This window comes from Aphis gossypii, chromosome 2, assembly GCF_020184175.1.
Source record: "Aphis gossypii isolate Hap1 chromosome 2, ASM2018417v2, whole genome shotgun sequence".
In the NCBI taxonomy this organism is placed as follows: Eukaryota; Metazoa; Arthropoda; class Insecta; order Hemiptera; family Aphididae; genus Aphis; species Aphis gossypii.
Window position 1 is genome coordinate 23,064,437 of NC_065531.1, and position 27,137 is coordinate 23,091,573.

At 29.9% G+C, this 27,137-nt stretch overlaps 1 long non-coding RNA gene across 1 annotated transcript in view; it reads left to right on the top strand.

The window, feature by feature from the left end:
- LOC114126137 (uncharacterized) overlaps positions 1-26,799 on the top strand; it is a 69,535-nt gene extending 42,736 nt beyond the window's left edge. Inside the window, exons 7-8 of the long non-coding RNA XR_007604447.1 lie at positions 25,561-25,724; positions 26,666-26,799. This is a non-coding gene — a long non-coding RNA (uncharacterized LOC114126137). The remainder of the gene's footprint in view (positions 1-25,560; positions 25,725-26,665) is intronic.
- The last annotated feature ends 338 nt before the right edge of the window (positions 26,800-27,137 follow it).

Genomic DNA, 27,137 nt, shown 5'->3' on the forward strand with positions numbered 1-27,137 from the left:
AAGGGATATCTTCTACTTAACACAACAGTAGGTATTTCAAAATCAGTATAAACAATATAAACGTGTCTTTTCATAATATGATCTAGGAACGTATAGGGCAAGTACTTATATAGCTACATAATAAATATTTTTTTAAAAACGTTTTCTAATTTAATAAATATTATTTTATTTGTGATTTACGAAATCCATTGATTGAATTTTCAACTTTTGCGGCCTTTAGCGCTATACGAAAAATATAGCACGCCTTAGTTAAATATCTCAGTCTGGCACATCATATATGATTCAATTTTGAAAATTAAATTAAAAATAGTAAAACTAATTTTAGCTATATGTAATAGAGACTCATATGGTATAATGTAATAATATACACATATACCTAAATAAAATTCCTAGAACCTTGGACTAAACAGAAGTGATTTTTTTCAGCATTGACGTAGTAGCACTGAAGACATTTTCGATTGTTATTTCGTAGTAAATTCTAATATATGATTTAATAAAATTTCAAATCAAATATTACCTGACTTGGATGCGCACCGTAAAGTAAATTAGTTTCGCATCGACCGTTTTGTGTTTAAATCAAATCAAAACTTTTTTAGAAGAATAAAAAAACGTAAAATCCGTAACGTCAAAAAGAAGATAAGACATCCCCTCTAGACATACACACATGTCAATTCGCTCGCATTCGTGTGTGTGTATAAAATATTCTTTAGTAAAGCGAACGAAACAAACACATCAGTTTTGCCGTCTTCTTCAAAGCATATAAAAAAAAATATATATATTTTTTCTTATTTCAATCGTTCCGTGCCTCGGCCAAAAGCTTTTAGAAAAATTGCCGCCGTACGGGTAGATAGGTGCGCCTGTAGGTACCGTACCTGCAACAGCGATGTCAGTATACATAAAAAACTACAAAGTTTGATTTTTTTATTTTATGTAGGCCCGTCGCATTTTGGCTATTACGGTTCGTAATACCTATTACGATGATAATAAGTGCACCATCGAAACGTCACGTTGTTAAAGTCGTGGTCAGAAAAACGTAAACGAAACGTACTTGCTCGTAGATTTCGACAGGATATAAGGAACAATTTTTTTCTCTCATTCATTGTACCAGTCGCTGACAGTTTTTTTAATTTTATTTTTGATTAACGTACTTATACATAAACGCCGGTAATTGGTCGTATAAATGACGACAGGGTTGCATAAAGGGGTTTCTATTTTTAAATTGATATCATCAAAACGCGTAGGTCGTATGCACGGTCGTCGGTCTATGGTCGTTTTTAAAACGGTTTTAAACTTATAATACGCCTATATAGATAGAATAGAAATAGCAGAAACGCCGGCCTGTAGTAGTATACCATAGTAATAATAATAATAATATAGTGATATTAAAACAAAACGGAAGGTGGTACTTAATATCTTGCAGCGCCACCACAACTGCCACAGCTCGCGGGTATACGGTTAATTGACTTCTTTATCTTTACTATAACAGAGCTTACCGCAATGAACTGCGACGTCATACTATATTTATTAAAATAAACATTTTTTTTTTTAATTTTAATTTTACCACCACTTCATTACAATAATAGTAAGACATAAGTATTATATCGCCGTGTAAAATTATTTAAAAGTATATATAATACAGACATAGAAATGTTACATAATGTGCAATATTTTTACTATGAAAACCGTGTATGAGCTTATGCGGCGAGCAATCACATAATATTATATTTTAACTCGGGAGTGAAACACTATCGCTCGTGGTGCGCATAATGCTCGTTTATAAATGCGTATTATATAAATTAACGAAATAAGGATTCATAGTATAATTATCAGAAAGCTTATATATTCGCATTTCCAGAAAAGCATTTATTCCTATATGAGGTACGTGATATACACAATACACACACACACACACACACACACACACACACACATATATATATTCATACGTCGAAAATAGAAACGAGTCGGTGAGTTTAATTTAAAACAAACTTTCGAAAAATTAAATCGAATTACCACTTCGTGCGAAGCGAATACCTAATACTATAACGGTTTTATAACATTACGAGGTTATTATAATAATATCATAGTAATATTATCCCACTGAAAATCCCAACGATGAGATTCGTCGGTAAGTCGTTATTTTTAATTGTCTTGGAATCCCTGTGTAAGGATTAAAGACATTCAAGGGGAGTCGTATAGGACTTTTTTTTCGTTTCTGTCTTATAATATAATGGACTGGGGGAAATTTAATTATTTTCGTCTGATATTGAAAATCAAAATCGCTTTTTAGTATAATTTGATTTCATTATTTGCAGTATAATATTTATAAGTTTTACTATGTATAGTAGGTATGGAATGGATAAGTTGACATGAATCGTGATAAAATATATTATTTTCCTTTTTTACATAATTATCCACAACAGTTTTTTATTATTTGTTATCTAATATTTGAGCGTTTGAATTAAAAAAATCCAATACAGGAGGTAAATCAATTCATAGATTTCGATTAGTTAACTGAAGCTTATTTAAAATCGTAGGTATGTGATATGTCTATTATACCGTGGATATACGGTATCTATTCTGCCATTCTACGATTTAAAATTAAATCTATAGTTACATATTTTCCGATTAACGTTCTAATCAACTGCCAGTGACAAAATCCAATTCTGAATATTTAGTTTGTTAGACAGTCATTTAAACTTTGTGCGACATTCTCGTTGACAAAGCTGGGGAAATACATTATTTCGCTATTTCGGCACGAACTTTAGACACTGTGCGCACGCACACACTCACATTTTATATCCCAAAGACTTATATATATATTTGTGTATTTTGAAATATGTCATTATACGCATGGTTGCTGTATCAAATGAATTTCAGTTTCATAATATATATATAGGTAGATTATAATATCTAACAAGTTTATATGCACAATAGACATGTACAAAATAAGCAATATGGACGATTAATTCAAACGCGCGTATATATAGGCTTACTCGTTACAATTATTTTCTAAATAATCTAAATTAATTTTACGTTTTATTCGTCATATTTTTTTCGCCTTAATAACGAAAAAATTTGATAAATAGTCGTTTGTAAAAGTGTATAAATATTATGTATAAATTATAACATATTATAATAATAATAATAATAAGAGAAAACTCGCTATATTATTTTTACTCCTTTTTTAAAGATAATAAATTATGCATATAATATATATACTGTATACAATAATATTACATAATATACTCGTACATTGTAATATATAAATGCGATATAAATCATGTACCACGTTTTCGTTGCCTACATACATCATATTGTATTAAATTATTTGAAAATTATTGTATTGGGTTTCTTGTCAGCGAGACGGTGATGTATATGCACGTATTATATTGTGTACAGAAAGTTAGTGCGATACAAACAATAATGTATGTTAATGAATGACGTGCCCAATGAAAATATAATATAGTGCACTCGACTTTCAAAATGCATTATTAGAGCAAACTGAACGATTGTCGTTTAAAAGTTTCAAACTACGCATTTTTAATAGTGAAGACGACTATCGCTGTGTAGACGGAATTCTCACCACTTTAAAACTAAAAACGCTTAAGCTGCAACGCCTTCTCATTTTGCAATTTAAAACAAGTTATAGCCGTTTGTAGGTTTAAAACGAAAATCTTATACTCGTACAGTGCTTTACGATATTTTATACTATTAAGTACAACTATATTAGCCAGATTTTTTTTTACATTTTCAATAGCTAGCATTTTAATAATTCATTATCTAGAAAAACATTGTTGTTTTGAAAATATTTTTTTTTCTTGCATAATATAAAGTCATTATACTTACCGAATATCTTGCATCAAAGGAAAAACTATCTTTAAATCAGTTAATTTAAACCAATTTATAAATGAAAATTTGAACGAGCAGTTTTTGAGTTTTTTATTTTTGTGTACCAAGGATAATAGATACATAATAATAGGTTTATACGTACGGATATATGTACGATAAAAGCGATTTCTAATTTCCAACTTCTCAATTTTTTGAATTCTTTAAAATATAGGTTTATAAAATAGACATTATCTATAACATTTCAGTCTCGTACGTACATAAAACAGATGTATTTTTGTAATGAAAAAGAAAAAGTCGTCTGTAAAGAAAAAAAAATTGGTTTACTTAAATTCTGGCACTCTTGTTAAAGAAGTTTAAAAAACGTCACTGTACCCACTTAAAATTATAAAATACAAAATTTGAATAAATTTATTACCAATGTAAAAATGGAGGCGAGTACGCTTGGCGATTCACCTTGCATACATAATATAATTGCAACTGGGTATTCTACTTAAGCTATATGGCCCGATGGCGAGGGGCTGCGCGCAGGATACAGGATTCAGGAGACTCCCTGCGATGAATTTCAAAATCTGACATGGCTATTTATCATACAGATTATTTTATGCGGAAGTACCGATATTGCAGTGCAATGATACGGGACGCCATTTCGGCTTCGCGTTTACACAGCATCCCAAATACGTAGGTACATATCTCGCGATATAAATTACTATAGGTATTAGGTATATGTTATAATATGTTTATATCGGGAGCACGCGTACACTGCGGCTTACATGCTACGTTTTCTGCGTTGTTAACACAATTTACGTCATATTATACGAGTACGTATGTGACTTTTTTTTATTGGCTGCTCCAACAACAATTTATGGTTTTGGTTTATATAGCTTATCCGTTTTTCTCGACGAGGCGATTACCGTTTTAAAATTTTTGTTTCGTAATTAATAGGGGTTATTAAAACATATTATTAAGCCTAACCTTAAATGTACTGATCGTTGTGATCCAATAATCTGCAGCGTAGCACACTCGTTAATATAAGATTTAAAGTCTTGGCGATAAGTGTAAATCCGTGTACTTAAGACCAGCTGCTTCGTAGCGTTACGTTAGCTATATCTGGGACGGGTAAAACAAGATTTTGGACTTCGCTTAATATGTACAAAACTTCGGAAAATGGTAGGTATGCGTTTTTTGAACGTAGTAAACAATGGTGTACACTACGCTTTTAAATAGTCATTTGGTTGTGTTTAATTTAGATTTATTATCTATTGCGGAGACTTAGAAACGGAACTCTGTCGTGTAGACAAAGCGAACGAGCAACGAAAGTTATGATATATATATATATATATGGCGGAAATGATTAAACAGATACATAATATTATGATAATGACGTATATTTGTTGTAATATATAAAAATGCTCGGTATCGTACATGTATCAATAATATTGGATACAGTGATAATAATCCTTTCAATTTTTCAGGCCAATCGAATTTTATCGGTATGGGAAAAAAACAAAACATATAATATATTATGTAAAATTATTACATTGTTACTCGACTTTTGTAGACTTTTTTTTTATAATGTTATGAAATTATAAAAGACTACTTGTATACGAATGTTTGTGTCCATTCGGTTGAAAAGGCGTCTTAAAATCTCTTAAAGACTTAAAAATTCACGACCTTTGCCGAAACGGTGGACGTTTGTTTTTAGTTGTAGCTCGTGACTTGAAAAGTAGAAATATAGCTGTCTACAAAAGTCACTATTATGTATATACAAGACATAATTATAACGATATTCACACTCGCCTCGAATTTCAAACACTTGGCCGTGATTCGCATAAATATCGGTGTATATTATGCGCGTGTTGTATAGGTACCTATTTATAATATATGAATTTACTCTTAGACGTTTCAATTCTAACTTGGCTGTCATAATATCATCACATTGATCGTTATCGCGACGACTTGACATTCGCATTACTCCGATATTTAATAACGACGTCGGTGGTTTTTTTTTCATGTTGAAATAACTATACGTTATACCTGAATGTGTGATACATTTGATCGACAGTTGGCAATCCACTGATTTTTTAAGTCGTTTTTCGTGTGTTTATATTTATGTGTATGTGTGTGTGTGTGTTTAAAAACGATTTAAAGAAATGTATATAGGGAAATTCATCAACCATGCATTTGCCTTCTCTTTATTCTTCAAAATTCTAGGTATTCAAGTATTGATTTTTGAACATTTTAGCACTCTCCTGTAAAAAAAAAAAAAAAAACATATATACAAATGTTTATGGATTTTGAACCATAATTTTTATTACTGAAAATTATTCTACCTAAAACAAATCTTTTTGTTTTAAACATTTTAATACATCTTATTGGAAATTCAAAATTCGAACAGTTATAATTTATACATTATTAAGCTTTATGCACCTATAAAAAAATAATTTTTCATAAGGATTTTACATAAAAATAAAATAGTTATCATATATAATTCAGGATTATTTCTCAAATCACCATAATTCTCTTAATTATAAGATATAGAATTTTTTTTCGGCCCCTTACCAATATTAACGGGACAATGGTTATGGTAACTAATAAACAGAGAGGTTAGGTTATTGACAAAAGGTTTATGTTTTTTTAGGACCATTATATTATATTCTTAATATTTGACGATAAAGGTGATATCACAACTATATACGGTATGTGTTGTGTGCTTTTAATCGTATTCTGATAGATCGTTATAATCATGGTATATCAATTGGAAATCACAAGATTGGTCAGAGCTCTAATTTTGGATACGACACGATGACTACTTAACTGTGATATCGCTTTAATTCATAGTGAACTATTCTTGTATTTCCCAAGATTTGCAAACTGAAGTTTCACAGAACAGTATATTAGTAATTCACTTACTTTAATCTATACGTTCGTGTACATTAATCTAATTTGGACAATATAACTTTTCCGCCCGCCGGGCAGGAAAAAGTACTTACTGACCGCTGGACGAAAAAATGTAGTTTTCTACGCTTCAACTGACATCGAAAATTCAACTTTCGGTGCAGGTGCGATGAAAAAATAATAAGTATATCATATCAGTCACGGCGGATTAATGCACTTTCCAGTGTTCTTACCGTAGATATATCATAATATATTTCAAGCGGTGTCGCTTTATAGAGGTATACCACCTACTCGGTTACCTAGATATTCCTAGTCTTCGGTTATGATTTTTCATTCGTATACTAACTCACTAAATTTTGGCGTGTCCTATTAATGACTACAGCTGAAAACGTACACTTATTTATTATGTGCATTGCATTTTTATGGTATCTAATAAAAAATCATAAATGTGGTTATATAATATGACGTTTAAGTCCGTAAAGACTAAAGAGTATTTCATTTTTATACGGCGCTTGAAGGTTACAATTTTTTGGAAATCCCGTGTGATCCAGGATTAGACTACAATACGATGATACGTTGTATACTTGTATACTAGTTATAAAAGGTAGACGAAAAATATACTTATCCAACGCGTGACCAAACTTTAAAATATGTAATCCTATAGTCATTAGATTTATTTGTTTTTATTGAATTTTATAAATACTAAAAAATAAGTAAGATCAACGAATTTCTTCGTATTATTTACTTTTATCGTATGATGTAACAAATAATTAATTATGCCAAGTACGTGCAAAAAAATGAAAACTAAGTATGTATGCGAATGCAAATATACTGGGTGATTTTTTTTTGTACTACTAAATAATTTTGCTTGTAAAAAGAATTTTTCCGTAGAATTTATTACTCATCTGTTTTAAGAAAACTCAATATTCAGCATTAAACAGAATACACTATAATACATTTTATTATTATTCATAGTTCTTTTAGTTATTAATTATTTTTTTTATTATTGGTATTTCACTTTCTATGATAGTTATTTATTACTACCTATCGTGCTTCTCTTTTCATATAATATGATATAACTGACGTGATTATAGTAATGTTGGTTAGATTTTGTGTTAATGTAGTTACGCGTCTATTACACAGAATAATTTAATATTACATTTAAAATATTTCGAGTAAAAATAATATAATTGTGGTTTGAGGCGCATCGTGACAACGACAGTCGTATAAAAAAAAGTCAATACATTTTGAATAACCTTGAAAGTTATAATTGTTGACAAAAAATTATCTTTATTTTTATGTCCTGATTAGGCAACTATAAAAAAAAAGGAAATGACGATCACACTTACTTATTATTACAAAAGTTTTTATCAATAATAATTCGTCGAAATCGCCTATTTATAGATATCACACACGGCTGTGAATAGCGGTACTACAGGTGCTCACTTTCTCATACATGTAAAACAAATTATAATATTATACATGGGTGATATTTTTGCTTGTTTTTCTGTCAATTTCAGTGAAAATGGAAAATGACAGTTTTGCAAAAACAAAATCATCGACACTGTTTATTTCGATTGTATTATATTTTTAGTTTTAAAAGTAAAACAATAAAATCTGTTAAAAAATATATTGTTGGGAGTATTATTGTATACTAGGGCGATTCACCAAAAATATTCATCCCATTATTTATTTTAATAGCGCAGTTATTCGAAATCAGATTTTTGGAGTTTTTAAACAATAACACTCACAGACCATATTTCTAGGACTAATTGCAGAGATTTTTTTATATTACTTGAGTATCCCGTGGAGAAACAAACTTTTATTTTTTAAATGAGCAACCCCCACCCTCTTTTTTATTGTAAATTGTTTAGCTGATATCCTCGATGTATCAAAATAAAAATTCAGACTAGTAGTTTTCGAATTATTTAACTTTGTGCGCCAAGGATGAACGGCGATAGACAGAGCCTGATTTACCAAATACATTTTTATTTCAACAAAATAATATATTAGTATATAATATTACATAGTTAATGATAGTCACCGGTGGGCTCCTTGGCCACGTGGGGCCAGGACAAATCACAAATGTCTATTTTGTCCGTGCGTAAATATGGCCCTGGTGATAGATCCACAATAATGAGTTTGGAAGATGTAGTGCAGGCCAGAGGGTGAGGAATAAGGATGTTTTGTAAATAACTTTGTACATCAACGCTAAACACACCTTGTTAGCTGCATATACATTGTTTAAATATTATAATATCGCGATAGTCAGTAAATCGGATCCAATTTATAATGCGATGTGAGTTAGTTTCAGAGATCACACAAAATAAGCATACGACTAATTATCTAATTTTTTTTTACAGTCGTGTTTTCGTTACGTCGAAGCACGCGCACAAGTAAACGTAACAAAGAGATTTGACCAAGTCGGAAGTATTGTATTGCATGCGAGTCTGTCAGATTGTATCCGATAAAAAAAGGTGCCCGAAGTAGAAATTAAAATTCGCCGTGAAATCGATTCGGTGTACATTCATTACAGACTAAAATATTATATTATAACATAATTATACGCGTTCGCCCGAAGGAATCATACACATATACACATATATAAATATAAACAAGGGTATATATGATGCGATAAACACCGACAATTTTATTTTAAGGGATTATAAAACACTATATATCGTTTACCCGTCGAAGTGATCGGTTTTATTTTTATCCAATAACAATCGCTCTCCACAGAAAGTATAGTATTATAGCGAGATCAATAAATCATTTTTTTTTTTTTAATCATGCACACGCGGATCATATTATAGATACATATTATTAGGTATATGAGAAAACATCAAAAGTGTACACTGTAAACGGTATATTAAAATAATTTAATGTAAGACAATCGAATCATAATATTATGTACCTATACGATCTGCCGTGTTTTTATTACCCATATCGTTGTTGCCATTGCAGATATTATTTTATATTATTATTGAATATCGTTATGCTCGTAGATGTATTAAGATCGAAGTATAACATATTTTATACCGACAAATCATAATGTCTTGTTTGCACACAATATAAAGGATAAAGTACAATGTAATAACTTATAATCTGAAAAATACAGAGAACGTGTATATACACGCATATATTATAATATACTCTCGAAAGGTCATAACTTTAAATAGAAGTATAATAACGCGTTCAAGTGCACTCGTCGTCGTCGTCGTCGTCGTCGTCCAATCCTTTGGACGTTTAGTATTCAGCTCACACTTTTACTATAATACACTTGACCCGTGAATATTTGTATTTCGGTCTTGTTTTACTACTGTTTCTATAGAATATACGATGATGATATTCATAATAATTATGTGTCAGGAACACTATCTCGCCGAGAAATATGGATTTCGGCGAACTCTGGCTATATATTATTATTATTATTATTATTATAATGTGATATTAATTCGAAATTTGTATGTGACGTTGTATTTATTACTGCTGCGGCTTTACATTAATGTTATAATAATATGCACGAACACATAATATAGGCCCACATCTACCATTTCGAGTGCACTGAAGTGTCCGGTTAAAAAACAAAAAATAAAAAAAAAACAGCTAATATTTACCTATATAATGTTTGGATTGGTCGACGAAATCGTTCGACGAAAATCAAATCGAAAACAACGAATATCACGTAATTATTATTTACACGAAGTAATATATCACATAGTACGATGGTCGATAATAAGCGTTAACGATTACATAAATATACATAAGACAGGATGACATTAGATTTAGAATTTACCTATCCATACTGTAGGTCTACTATTTAAAAAATTTATTTCGTATATTGTCGATATATTATGCAGTTTGCGGTGTACCTACTTACGTTTTGCTCAAACATTAATATTATAATATTGTCAACAATAGTTTTGAAGTATTTTCACCGTCTCTTTCCGGTAAGTTCTGGTTTTATTTTGTATTATGCAAACCCGGACATTTCGGATCGTCCGCCGGCGACATTAGATTTACTTACTGTAGGCGTATATTGCACTGTGTTTTATGTACAACGACGATACGGCTTGGCCGGTCAAGGGTCGGATGCGTGTGCGGTTAACACACACATCGTATATTATATTAATATCTATGTGTAGGTACTTAGCAACCGACAGACTGTAATACATTATAAGTTGTAACCGGGTAAGCTCGGTATATACAATAACTTACACTGTTATTACATATACCACGGCCGATGAGCGAGCGCCAATATGGATCGTACAAGTCTTTCGGATATACTTATGTATATCTACTGTTGTATAGTGTTAGATATTATTATGTTAATCTGCGCTTTAAAAAGACTTTTATTTATACTGTCGGTTTTCATGTATTTGTAGTTTCGTCCGACAATTACAGGGCACTCAAAGCCCAAAGGTATTCATACTAAAATGCTGCATCACGACCGCAGTTCGACCTTATCCAGTAACCTCTCTCGTGATAGTTTTGGCATATTATCGTCTATACGATATTACGCGGTTTAGCGATTGATCGGTCTTACAAACGTTTTATTACTCATTACGCCAATGCAGAAATGTTTTTCACGATGAACGAAATCGTTCCGAAATTCAATATCGACTGCAATATTCACGTGCACTTACTTACTTGCACATTCGTCATTTGTGCGGTTTTTAAAACTTCGTGAAATATAATATTATACTTATTCGTTTGTGATTCGTAGTGTATCGATGCTTCGATGTTGACACCGAAATTTTGATTAATCCGATCGGACGGTCGTCTGCAATGGCATTTGGGACTTGCAGTTTGATCATATCATAATATTATGATTATGTGCGAGGCGTGCGTGCGGCAGTGGAAAATCGTCAATTTATTACATTCACCACCGGCGTCCCTAAACTCATTTGTGGGGGAGATAGATATTATAATCACATAATTTGCATATTATAATTTTAAATTGCTTATTATAAAATATACTGTATTTATTTTTATGAACATGTTTTGAGGACGTCGTACCACTTATACGTTCGCATAACGCACAACATGGCAAATTTTTATGTTCAGAATAATTAGTTTTACTCTTTTTTTTTCAATATTATCATACGAGTTGATTAATTGCAAAATGTAAAGAATATTGTTGTTTAGTTTTATAGGATTTCTTTGGTATTTCAGCTCTAAATAATCGAGTCAAGAGTACCTAACTGTTTTAAAATATTAAAATAATTTATGATTTTTAATTGTTCATAACTTAGTTTGAAATTAAAACATATCAATAATTCTCCCCCATAGATCACAAAATGATACACTTATTATTACATTATTGATAACAAGTTCAATTGTTGTATTACTCTATTATTAAAAACCACAAAGTAACACGGGTCACTGTGATTTTGATACTGTCTAGATAATGCATTGATCAGGACATTATTAGAACGTTACATATTTGGAAGTTCTCTTATTTAATTGGTTATGGATAGGTAATTTTTACCACATAACGAGACACGTTAGTACACATTTTTTTTTTTTTTTTTGTAACTATTTAGTTTTTTTTTAGTAGTTTGATAGTTGGCTTGTATTATACATACATTAATCATTCACGTACAATTGAATCGATCAACGTAATCAGCAATAGTTTAGTTACACAAAAAAATTATCCACGAAGAAAATTTTAAGCTGTACAGAGTATTGTGAGAGGACGGGTGCCACGTTCGCCCTTCCTCAGATAAGCACCGTAATATATTATTATTATTTTATGATAACGCGTTAAAATCGACGTTGTCAAAACACGCGGCGGCGGCAAAAGTGCACACGGACGTGCACCACCGTTCATCTGGCCGGAATGACTAATCGATGTCGGGCCGCGACGGATCTATACGACGGGCCCGACGATAATAAAAAAACGGATCCGCCACCATTATTATAATAATAATAATATATTATATTATTACCCGTCCATATACCTGGTACGGTATATACCTCAGAGACGTGCCGTAGACTCACGACAACAATGATAATATTATATTGTGTGTATAGGTACCTACGACGACGACAATAATAATAATGATTATAATCGATCATCGGTCGATGCGACGACGATGACTGGACGACTACGATAATAATAATAAATAATAATATGCGTTGCGGCGGTGAATCGACGGCTAATTGCAGCATGCTGTACCTTATACATATACGTAGGTATATGTGATATTATGAGCGTGCAAATACGATAAGTAACGTTTATTTTTTTTTTTGTCAGGATTTCTATACACACACGCCGTCGTCGTCGTCGTTTCGCCGCCGTTTAACTCCTCTCAAAAGACGTCTCGCCGTTTTCACAATAACCCACCTTTACCTACCCACACATCGTGTGCTCATAACGCGTGATGTATAGCCGCAGAGTCAATCGTGACGAATCGTATACTGCTCATAACGTATATTATATAATCGTACCAGCAGTCGTCCACAGAGAATTGTCCGCTCTGCGGTCTCCTATACTGCAGTGATACGTATGTGTACAATAATAATATTATTATCACGTGTATTATACATGGGTGCCTCCTATGCCTACGCGAGATTACACGTTTCGACTTTTTTCATCTCTTTCCCCCGAGCCAAAGGAACCGCGCGTCACGTCGGATCGTATGTATGATTTATGTCGGTTGGTTTTTTTTCTTCTTCCCGTCTTTCGTTTTCCAATTATTATTACAACGGTTGTAAATGGTCTGTCACAATCCGACCGGAGACGGACTTGGGAATCGAACGCCGCGCCGGCCGACCACATCGTAGATTTTGTACTGCACACATACCTACGTGTATTATTATACTTTTATTATTGCTTTTGATAAATGGCGTCTGACACGGGAGAATTATAATATAATATTATTATAATAATATAACGTTAATACGAGCGCGCGCGAGCGTGTGTTTGTGTGCTGGGAATAAAAAAAACGCGTCATGCTTTTTAATTATTGTAACGTCGTCGGTAAATAATTGTAAATAATAAATAATATTAGGTATATTATATAGATTATAGGCATAGGTATAATATAATATCGATAATCTGTTGGTTCGGGCGTTTCCATTAGGTATATATATTTATAAGATTATAATATGAATACCGCCTATATATAGTGATTTTGTTATTCCGATTCAGTGCTCTATCTTTCGGCTGTGTTGTGTACACAGTTTTTTTTTAGGTATTTTACTTTGAGATGGGATGTAATATAGGTGCTTACGATAAACACGTATTGTTATTAATCGGTACACGGAAATCAGCACTGTATTTCGACTACCAAAATATGATTTTATTATTATTATTATTTTCGAATCGCTTTTATTCAGTTGCACTAGGTCTCATCATAACCTCCCTGTATAATATATAGTTAAAAATTGTTAATCAGATAGTTTTTTTAAAACTTTTATGCTTTTAAATAGATGCCCAGAAATTGATAGAACTTCATGTAGATTTTAACGATAATATTCCTTAAACAGTGAATAACGGCTTTAAATAAAATAGAAAATATATTTGATAGTTATAGTCTATTAGGTACCTAACTCGAAATCTACACTTATCGATTTCGATTAATGTACATCAGAATCTGAAAAAATGTTATCTGTTTAATAATTTAACAAAGAATAACTCCTATTTCACATTACCACAGAATACTCCTTGAGTTTTAAAGAAAGTTAAAGTTTTTGAAAATATTATGTTAATTAAGTTTATTCGAGAATTCTGAAAAACAAATTTTTAAACATTGTTATTAATGGAAAAACGGGGTTAAGCGAGTATATTATAGTGATTAATTCAGTATATAATATAATAATAATTGCTTTTGATGATGAATTTTAATAATATTATATTTACTGGTGGCGAGTATTACAATATATGTGATTTTAATACGTCGTGGGTATCAATTTAATATTATACTGAACGGAAAATAAAATTAATAATTTGTATAACTAAATGTTCCGAGTTATTAAATTGTCATTTTATTTGTTATTATTATTATTTTTTATTGTGTTTGAGTTAATAATGTTGAAACGTGCAATTCCCAAGCACAATTGATATCGTTCGTCATCATTCAGCTAGTTTCAATATGCATTGAAACGACTCTTATAATAATTGTCTTATATAAATATGAATGTAAGACGATGTCACTTGAAAATTTAAATTTCTCCGAAATATTTGAATGAAATAATAAATTTCGTTTGTTGTATCTTTGTATATTGTAATAATTATATTATAGTGCTCGAGTACATTACGAGATTCTAAAGTTTTTGAAAATACGTAAAGCCCGCTTGATCACATTTATAAATTATTTCTTTACTGAAGCATCTATACTTCCTTTAATTTTTTATTAATAATTAATAATTAAAAAGTTCAAAAAACTTTGAGTGTAATTAACAACTATATAAATAGTCTATTTAGTAATTACGTGTAGTATATTTTTAATGGTATATAATATTTAATACATTGATGAACTGACTGTATTCAAAAGTCGCCGAGATTATGAGGTTCAAAAGTTAGGTTAGGTTGGGTTAGTTGGCCTAATGACCCATAGTAATCGAGCTTGCAGCTTTTAACACTGGCCAAAGAGTTGTTATTTATTTCCAATCAATTTCCCAAAATGTCGCTGGTGCATATGATTTATATTGGTGTCGGTTGTATATTTTTTTTATAGTGTTATTATATAAGTCCGATTAGGTATTATTATTTATTTGAGTCTCTTATATATTATTTATAAACGTATCACACTTGAATTTTAAAAATACAATTTTTTAATTTAATTATTTTTAATTATTTATAACAGTATATGTATATACCAACTCACGGGTATAAAAAATACTTACAACGCGCATGTGCACGTTTTTAAAATTAACGAAATTAATTTCTCGTGTACCTACTTTGCATTATAATATATACAATAATATTACATAATGTAAATAATATTATGCCTATATTATATACGCGCGATTAGTGTAAAACAGACGACAAGTTAAATATTGCTGCGGGTTATGAGAGCATAATATGATAATATTAAAATATAATAATATGCACCCGAAATAGTTTGCACGCCGAAACGTATAGTCGAATATATGCGATATTATTGTGTAGGTTCATATTCGTGTATGATTATATTATACTAACCTTTGTTGTGTGATGTGCGACTGAGGCGAGACCGTCGTGAACTTGTCAGTTTTCAGACACGATCGTGCGTATTATAATGGTACGCAGTAGGTACAAGGATTCCGGTGTACTTGAAAACTATAAAGCTGCACATACTGCAGACTTCCTTAAAACGAACCAAATAAATTAAACGTACTAATATTAGTCGTATCAATTTTACGTTCTATGTAGGTACAATAAGTTGCAATTGTCTCATTATTTTTTATAAGGAATTAATTTATACGAGAACTCGACGAATTATTAACTTATAAATCGATTTTTTTTTTAAAAAATAACATAACTATAGACATTCAGTTTTTCATCAGTGCAGCAAAAATAAAATAATAATTCAACATTTTAAAACAATTTTTAACTTTAAAACGTTTTAATATCATATGTTATATCGGTAATCGTATTCGAGCACGTGCACACGCACATTTTATATGATTTATGTAATATTATAAATTATAATATAAGCGCATACCGGCATATGCACAAATTGCGCTCAAGTCAACACTAGAACCACAGTCTATAATAATACGCATTATTTATGGGTATTATACACAAATACGGCGTGTATATGTATTGGTGTGTGTACGAAGGATTCTTCTCAGAGCTATACGAAAATGTACATACACCGAGTATGCACACTTCCAATACTTTTGAATTTATTCAAATTCTCATTCAAATAACTTTTAAATAAACTTAAAAAAACTTATAAAGACCATATATTTTAAAAATTCTTGAGATTTTTTTTTATATTACATAAGGAGTGTCCTGTGTGAATACAAACTTTTGTTTTTCAAATGAGAACACCCCTTTTTTACTGTAAATTATTTAGTAGATAAATATTTTTATTTTTTTTTTTTTTTGAATTGCTTACCTAAATTAAAATTCGAATAAATAGCTCCTATGCAACAGTTATTAAAAAGTCTATACTTTATATCTTTAAAAATGATTTTATAAAAATATAATATACCAACGTTGGATTTAGTATTTATTGTGCTTGGACCATTTTTGCAAATCATAAATGTCGACGCCGTTATACGATAGTATATTTATCTACTACTATAATTACTAAAATTTCCATATAGCCATTATAGGTTCCCACGGGGGCTTATCATTAAAATATTTTTATCCTCAGTACACAACGGCGAATAGTTCAAACTCTATTCGTTTAAAAAACAAAAGTTTGGATAATCAAATCTTTACAGTCGTAAAATAGTAGGTACAAAGGATCTAAAATAATTGAAAGTATAGGTTTTTAAGTATGATTAAAAAATTTGGAAAAATCAGATTTTGAATTACTGCGTTATCGGAGAAGAAGAAAGGGATAAGGAGCCTAGTTGGTGAATCTCCCTATACGTGTGTGTCTGTGACTTTTGTGTGCGCGTAGGCTTTGCGATTCGGAGAAACTTTTTTACTGCTGTCCGTGACACCGACCTATAGTTGATAATTTTGTCATATCTACGGTGTAAGAAAATGAAAACCAACAAATTATATTTATAATACGTACGAGCACTCGCATATATTTATAATAACGTACAGTACATCGAACAATCGTGTATGATATAATTTATTTTGTGTTCCGATGCGATTCGGACGGACAAAGAGTGGCGCTGTAAGGGATTTCGAGACCGATATTATCATATATACCCCTTACTGGGTTCAACGTAAACATACACACACACAGGCGACATCACGAGTCACTGTACAAGCGTGTGTGCGTTTTATGGCCAAAAACCATTATTGTATTTTTAGTTAACTACACGGAATAGTATGTTCTCGGCGATATAACCCACATAATAACTACTGCAGTAGCCTAGCAACGCGTGCCGTATAAAATATCGTCGGAGACGATTAAAACCGAACGATTGTGTTACCCGTAAATAAATAATGATTGAACCGTCGGCAGTATAATAATAACACGATGCGGCGGCGGTGTATAAAACTTGACACATATATAGTTGCTTACAATATAATAATGTTATAATGTATATTATGATATCACTACGACGACAACCGTCGAATATACGGTCGTTGAGATCGTTTTTCGAAACACTCGTCATCAAACACATACTCGAGTATACGACTCGGATATGTTGTCCGTGTTTACTTCTTCGTTGTTTGCGGAAACCCACACATCCGTCCTGACCAGACCGTAGTCCTTCGTGACATCCCGGAAAGTTGTGCAATACGATACAAATATAGGCACTCGTATCGAACCATACGACTACCGCAATTTTAGTTCTTGAGGGTTTCGTGAGGTTTACGAGATGAAATCGTACGTTTTTGTTGTTAACGCCACAATCTCAAAGTTATGAATCGTGTGATGATTTATAAGTTATTTTGGTTATTGATACGCGTAAAATATGTGATTTGATCGCGATATACGTGAAAATATATTATAAATGTATAATATTCTTCTTAAAAAAATAATAATTTAAATTATCTTGTGCTGTAATCGATGGAGAATATGAAATTGTACCCAAAAGAGCGGTAATATAATAAACATTTTAAAAACTACTTGAAATTTATAAATTATTGTATCTATTTAAAGTTATTTTACGACCATTTAATGTTCTATAAGATAACTTCAGATAGAACTTCATTATAAAATAATTTTAAATTAATTATTTAACCAATAATTTTCATGATTAATACTTAAAATTAGAACACATGTGATGTACCTAAATTTATTAAAAAAATATTGTACACAGTGGTTAACAAATATAAAATTAAAACATACGTAAGTAATTAATAAATATTAAAAAATATGATCATTTAAATCATATCTAAAACGTTTAATTTTTAATTTTTTAGTTACATAATAAAAATTATGGTCATAACTATAAATTTTAATTATAAATGTTGTTAATAATAAGCTAAAACTATGTTTCTTATCAGAACATTTTGTATAAGTCTTATCAACCAGCAAAAGTTGGACTGTCCCTTCAAATTTTTGTTTTACTTCTATGAAAAAATCTGATATTTGACATTGACTCAAATATTTTTGAATATTTTTATTCAATTTTTATAGATTAACGTTTTTTTCATCTTTCAAATTTTTCTGGCCAATGATATTACACCTTACAAACATAACTAACCTTTTAAATTTAATTTGTTAGTTTATAAAAAATATTGTTCTATTTTAGGGCATACTGTAAATGTATATGATTCCCACCCAACAATAATTGCATTTGTCATTGGAAATTGTCTGCAACTACAATTATATTCCTAATCATATGCAACCAGAAAATTTAAAAATATTTCAATATTCACAGAATTGTTTTGCATAAGCTCCTCAAATAAAACAGAACAATTATATTAAAAATTAATTGTATAACAATTATTATTAACCGTTTTTCTGAACGTTTACTGAAACAGTGAAATCTGAAAGTGAAATCACTTAGTATTGTGGAATACAATTTTATTTTAAAATTATTTTAAATTAGTTACCTACTTAATTTATATTTTATAATTTATTTAATTACCTAATAATGATCATTATTCATATACATGTTCATATTTCAAAATTTAAACATCTGCTGTGTAAATCTAGCTATTACAATATTCTGCACATTACGATATTATGATGAGATTATAATTTACAATATAATATATGAGTAAACAATAAATTATTATATAATCATTTTAATTTAAGAAAATAAAGTTCTATTATTTTAATATTAGTCATGTTAACAGAGTTTTTAATAATGTCATGAATTACGAGAGAATGCACAGCGTGTTTCGTTTTTAATTTTGTTACTAAAAAATGTTTAATTTAACATTTTTACCGTCGTGCACCATTCGGCTTTCACGGTGCTATCCACGTGAATATCTTGTATAATTTAAAATTTTCATTTGATCATTTTATTTACCTATTATTATGATACCGGTAAGCGGCGGTAACGCCTGGTCCTGAAAACCGAATGTTACCTGTATACGATACGACCAAATATTTAGCACAGGATACCTAAATAATCGTGTATATGTGTATATAGTTGTATACTGAAGACTGTTCGGAGCGGTATATTTTGTAAACTTAAAATTTTAAAGATATTTGTATTTTATTGTCAGAGAGTTCGTACTAGCGTAAAACTTTACGTCCTGCAAATTTAACACGTTAATAAATTAAATAGTTTTAATCGTACTATAATACAATTTTAACCTAACCTAACCCTATATCAAAATATTATTGACTATACCGATGACAGTCATATAGTCAATTGGTACACAATAAACTATTGATTGCCTCGGCCAATTTACAATCCCATTTAAATCTACCTACCTTCGGAATGGCATGCAAAATGTCGAATTAAATTAAATACATTCATAGGACCTTTGCCTTAAGATATTGTTTAGATATTATTGTCTTAGTATTAGGTACTTCAAATAATCAACCTATCTCTTTTCTGGAAACAGTGGAAACTATTAAATATTTAGGTCTCCACTTTGATAAAAGTTTAACTTGACAAAATCATAATAAAACAAGACGATTAATTCGCAAAGCTTGTTTCCGCTCATTACTTTCAAAGAACAATAAGTTGACTGACTATAGATACTTTAAAAACTGAACTATTAATACATAAAACGCTTCTTAGTCAATATGACTGTATAGAATTCAATTTTGGGGATCGGCTTAAGAAATTAAAATTTTGTTTTTATTTTAACTAAATTGTAAATTGTACAATTTATACAAAAAATATAATAAGTAGGTAATGTGATACAAGATAATAGTACGAATTGTTTGATCGGTGTAAGTAGGAAAATCGTTAATCAGCAGCATTTTCTACTTAAAATACTTACCTGAAATGTATAATATATTGTAAATTTATTTGATAAAAGAAAGTTCGCTTCGATATTAGTTGATAATTTTTTTTTAGTTATATTTTTATTAATAATTTTGGTAAAATCTGAAATGAGTGGATTTATATGAGTAATAATTTCCATTGCATAATACACATTTTTTTGGAGCCCATGCCATTGCAAACATAGGTATCATTTTGATGAGATTTCCACCAAAAAATCGATGATAATTCTATTGAAGTTCTATTGAAACGATTCCTTTTAATTTTAGTGTAAATATTAATTGAGCTCGAAATGATCGAATACGTCATTTCAGTTGTACATTTAGTCATGACAATCAATAAAATTAATGGTTTTATAGGAAATTATGATTTAAAATAATATTTTAGCAAGATTAAAATTAGTGACTACAAGTTATTATTAAAACCCTTTTGAATGGATCCAACTTTTGTTTTGTAGATTAAATTTATAATGTATCATATATATTATGTTTTCACCTGTAAAAATCTCATCTATTTTTTTTTTTTGTTTATTAAGGTTATTGTTAGTAATTTTTTTAATTAATTATTTCGTTGATAGGTTAATAGAGCTTAAAAATTAAATTTCTACATCGCATAAGTGAATCATGTGTAAGTTATGTTTGAAATGAAAAGCTACAGTGTAGGAAAAAACGAATGATAGTTTTAAATGATTTAATAGGTACCAAATCTAACCGACAGAGTTTTTAATTGGACTATACTATTGCAGTACCTATTACTATTATAAGCAATGTTATTTAATGGTCGATGATGTGTACGTTCATTGTGGTACTCAAATAATAATGACAAGTACTAAGTGAATAGTGATAACTAATTTAATTATGTATATTGTATATATTATATCATAATTGTTTAGGAACTCATTTTTATGTGAACAATGAACATCGTCCATATTAAATTATTGGTATTGTCACCATCGTTCTGTCATTTGGAATCGCGAAATTAATAACACAGTGAACTTTACTACCCTTTTAAATATCGTTCACGGCACAGATGTACCGTGGTTTAACCTATAAACGAATGATTGATGCCGAACACAAACACGTGTATCTAAAATATTATTATTATTATCATTATTTAATTAACTGAATCATTATCTATAGCGGTTATATGTCAAATACACGAAGCGCACATTCAAGCGGCACTACCGTAGGTTATAATACCTATACCTACTTATATCTTCTTAGATATATTTTTTTTATTGTTTATTGGGTCATAGCTAGTGTGGGCACATTTAGACCGTACAATATATTATATGTCTGCGATAGGACTGCCATACGTCGAGGTTCACCAGTTTGGCGGTTTATAACTTCGGTCCTTGCTGTCATCCCATTTGACCCACCGAATGTATAGTGTAAATATAATACCATAATATATTGCCCAATATTCCGAATTCAGTTTTATTTTTAATTATTAAAAATATTTATAATTATTTTTTATTTAAACGCTCAATTTCATTCTGATACGATTATAAATTAAATATAATTCATCATAGAATTGTTTCTAGAGTATTGGACCGATTGAAGCTGATGTATTGGAGACACAACATGGTTTAATCGTTTAATGTTATGACTCATTTCATAACATGTGAATGAAATTTCTAGTCAAAATAAAGACCTTAAAAGAATATATTTTCACTGATAGGCGTTCAGCAGATTTAAGAAAATTGTTATCTTCAAATATAGAAACAGTAGAAATTATTGTGAATGCAAATTGAATTTTGAAATTCCTTGTTCGGAATTTCATGAGTACATTAATAGAAAACTAAAGCTATGTATAGAATAAGGTCAGAAAGTCAGAAAAATATATCAAAATTTAAAATAATTAAATCAAATAAATTATAAGTATACTAAAATATAAATGATTTTATAAAATAGGTAGGTGTAGCTAGTGCCCATACACAATACACTATCAACCTACTTATGTTATATTGATTCTACTTTTATAAAAATTATTTTTTAAATAAACCAAACATAAAAGGTTGTTTTTTTTGAAAAAAAGAGCACGCAATTTAATATGCACAAGTCATTCAATATTCAACTACCGATAAATGTCCTTGGTCAGTACTAAGATGTTTAAAGTAACCTTACTCTTGAGTATAATATTCGAATATATGGAGTTCATTCTTTTACAAATTTAATAATATTACTATACCTGCTCCCACGCACATTGTTGGCCATACAAAATGCATCCGTATTAAATTCAAATGTCTAGTGCTAACGTTTAGCGTAACTAGTGTGAATAAATAATATTTTTGGTTTTCTGATTTTATGTATATAGATAATATTTCCGACATATCGACTTTACAAAGGTGTCCTACCGACAGAAGTATGTCAATATTTCCCAGAACTCGATTGTGGCGCTACTTATCAACTCAAATTTTGTGGATCTATAAACCGTTCCAGGACCCACTCATGAACACGCAAAAATTTTTATAAAAAATCAATCCAGTTTTTTTGGTGTATTTCAGTGACACGTGTTACGCACAGAAGAGTTATTTATACCCAATTACTTATAATTATTTGCATTATGATTTAAAATTAAATAATATTATGTAATCACTAATTTTACAACAAAATTATTAATATTCATCGAGTAAACGTTGGGGATATTTACTTAAATTTAATTAATTTATTATGAACTGAGTTATTTACTTACTGTGGTTTTTTTTTTAATCCAATATTAAATTTTAATCTTTGAACCGAGCGGAGATTAATAACTAAAAAAAAACTAGCTTTTTTACACATAAAACGCTGTTTTGATAAAATGTAATATTTTAAAAAATGCGTTTAAAATACTGTGTCATTACATTTTACTCGAATAAAATTAGTGAAATTATTTACGTTAAAAAGATTTTTCCTAGTATTTGTTGGTTGAATTTGCGATGAAAAACAATTATAACTATTAACTAGCTATTAACTAGCACTATGCGTATGATGTGATATTATGCATACAATCTGACTTTCCTTTGAACGTCTGTATTAATTGGATATTACATTATTGCAATGAGTGCGCGTTCAGAATTAATATTATTATTATTTATTAGTCATTATATAAAGCTGAAGAGGAGGCCAGACGAATGAAAAAAAAAATAAATAAAATAAATAAAATAGGTTTTCGTCGTATGCAAGACAAAAAAATAAAAAACACAATACTGTTTAAATAATAATATACCTACATATATATTTTATAGATGATTCCATAATTCTCAAGTAGTGGTGTTCAAAGTTGAAATAAAAGGGAGAGATGTGTAAAATGAGATGGTCTTGCAAATCGAGATACTTCCAATATCTGGTAATATTTCTGCAGTAATCTTTTGGATAATAAACTATCTATTTTACACGGATTATCAGAAAAAAAGCTTAAAAGCCAATCAAAACGTGAGTGATATTACATAATATTTGTGTATTTAAAAATATTATTACCATAGAGTATTATTTTCGTCATGCTGGCGTTATGTTTGGCGAACAAGGAAAACACATTTTATTATTAAACACGTGCGTTTTTAAAATAGTTAATTATTCAAATAAAACTGTGTATTCATTTGAATATCATATTATTCGATAAGCCTTTCCATTTAATAATTAAATGTACGTTTTTAAATAAAAATGTTTTATGCGACAAGTCAATTTTGGTTCAAATGGATTAAGAGATGACTACCGACACTTATTTGTTAAGTATTTCTGTGGACATAATACATTTTCTTGTCACTATATTTTACGATAAGGAATTTTAAGTTTTAACAATAATTTTTTTTTTCCATAGTCGATACAAATGTACAAATATTATGGCTATAGGTTATAGATATATATTTTGCATCAGAAAAACTGATTATTTACAAATTTATTATGGTAAATGTCACGTTCCCAGCGTTACGTTTCAAATAAATAGAGGGAGCACGTTAAAAAAACTTAAAAAAGAATTCCCCCCCCCAAATCAAGCACTGGCGCCATATAAGTATTATATCTATAACTATTCATTCTATGAATTAAATTTTCGTTTGAACTGTGTTCGTTAATAATTATTAATTAGCAAATTATTTGTTAAAGGATTCAAGTTGTGTTTTTGGTTATTTTATTATTTATCCATTTACCTCAACTATCTTTTATAAAATTTTTATTGTCTATTACTTCTTGTCATATTTTTCAAATATGACATATACAATATTCTCGTACTATATACAATTTTATCAAGACAAGCGATAAAGTAAATATCTATGTTACTATGTTAGTTATCACTTATCATTATTAATGCCGCACGCAACTCGGACGCGCCAAAAATAAATCTTGCATGCAATATGACTGTTATGATTTTTAATTTTTATCTGTCACACGCAATTCGGATGTGTTGCTATACGAAATTACTTTATTTATGATATTTTTACTTGACAGCGCAAAAAATTGCAAAATTCATACAGATATAGAATGGTAGCACCCCTATACCTACCTTATTTTGTATATCTTATTTTATGACATTGCGTTATAGTCAATAGCTTTTTTTTTTTAACCAACACTTGTGGCTGAAAAGTATAATATCAAAAAATACAAAAATACAAAATGAAAAACGGTAATTGATTAATTAAAATTATAGACACGTGCAGGGAAGTTGGCTTCACGTGTAATGAGTTTTTCAACGACAAGATAAATTTAATATTCTTTAGTTTTTCCAATTTACTAGCACCTCATCGCTGTATGGCGTATAACATTGCATGTATTGGAGAATAGTCACATTAACGATTCAATTCAATTATTTTTTCCATGCACTTTACGTTTTATTAATAATTATTCATCTTTACAGAAGTTCAATGGAAATTCGTCAACGGAGCAATTATTCCGCTTAAATGCGATACCTGCAACAGACGTGGAATGGATCAATATACAACGATAATGTCATGTGGCTCGACGTCACAAACTGCGGCTGACGAACGAATATCGCGACATCTAATGTGATTTAGGAGGATAGTAAGTACATATTTTTTTTGTAACATAACTACTTAGAATAAAAAAAAAAACAATAAATCGTGATGTAGACATTATTATTTAGTTTATATAGTATGAACATTGTGTAGGTACTGCAGCAAACTTATACGTGCGGACTAAAGAATCGCGTTGCTTCGTTATTATAATTTTGGTTTTCCGCAAGTCAATAGGATATAATATATTTTTGTTCCTCAATTTGTTTTTCATGAATTCGATGCCATCACAGATTATTATAATATATATATATAGAGAGAGAGAGTCATAAGCATACACACGATCGGGTGAAAAAGATCTACGTGTTAACGAACCTCTCGTGAAGTATTTTAATATTTTGAATATATATATATATATATATATTATACTTCTGAAGAGTGACGAATAAAATTACAGCCCCTGAAGTAGTTTTGGTTTGTGGTTTTTTTTCAAGTTGACAACTTTGATCGTTTGTCTCTTTTCACTAAATATACGACGCCCTTGTTCAGAATTTGAGATGGTTTCGTTAAAAAAATACACATGCGGTAATAAATAATTTTATTATGTGTACTCGCTATCCTGCGTACCATCTATTTTCGATTTGTTAATATAATTTATTACAATAGGCGATTTTCGATAAATGGATATCTCATCACGATCACTTCATGACTGTAAATCAACATCACTTCGCACATGATTCACTTCGATCACGTTGATTGGTACTTCGTATAATATAATGATATTAGGGAGATATTGCTTTTATTCCACACACTCGCGTATAGTCGAATAGCAATCCTGGTGAATAGTAAACCTATAATAACAACACCCAAGCTATACGTAATAACGTAATATATATTTATATTTAACCCTGGTTTACGTATCGTTACTACTGCTCAAATATATATATACATAAAGGTTAGAGTAAAAACGTTATTATTTATTAATTGCAGATTTATTCTACTCTCATGGTATACCTCGTTGGTTTTAAGATATTTTTGCAAGACGTAACGTGAGTTTCTGCTGAGACTATTCTTAGAGTAACTCATGCCGCTGTCCGAACTCCAAAGCTATAGCTGTATTATACGTTTGAGTATGGGAAAATCTTAAATACTCGTATTATAATATACACGAATCGACGATTGCCAAAACGTCACGAGTCAGTTATTTAAAACTTTTGGATAATTGTTAAAAACTGTCTGATATAATTAATGATTTTTAAAAAAAATCATATACTAATTATACAAATAAAGACGTTTTTACACTCAACGCATAGAAACACATGACTATAGTATAATGTTTTACTAATATCTCGATTTCATAAAATATGTGACTTTTGACGTTTCTGCAATCATCGATTCACATTAATATAATGCATGTGCAGTATCATATTATTATGGTTTTTTTAATAATAGGTAGGAACGG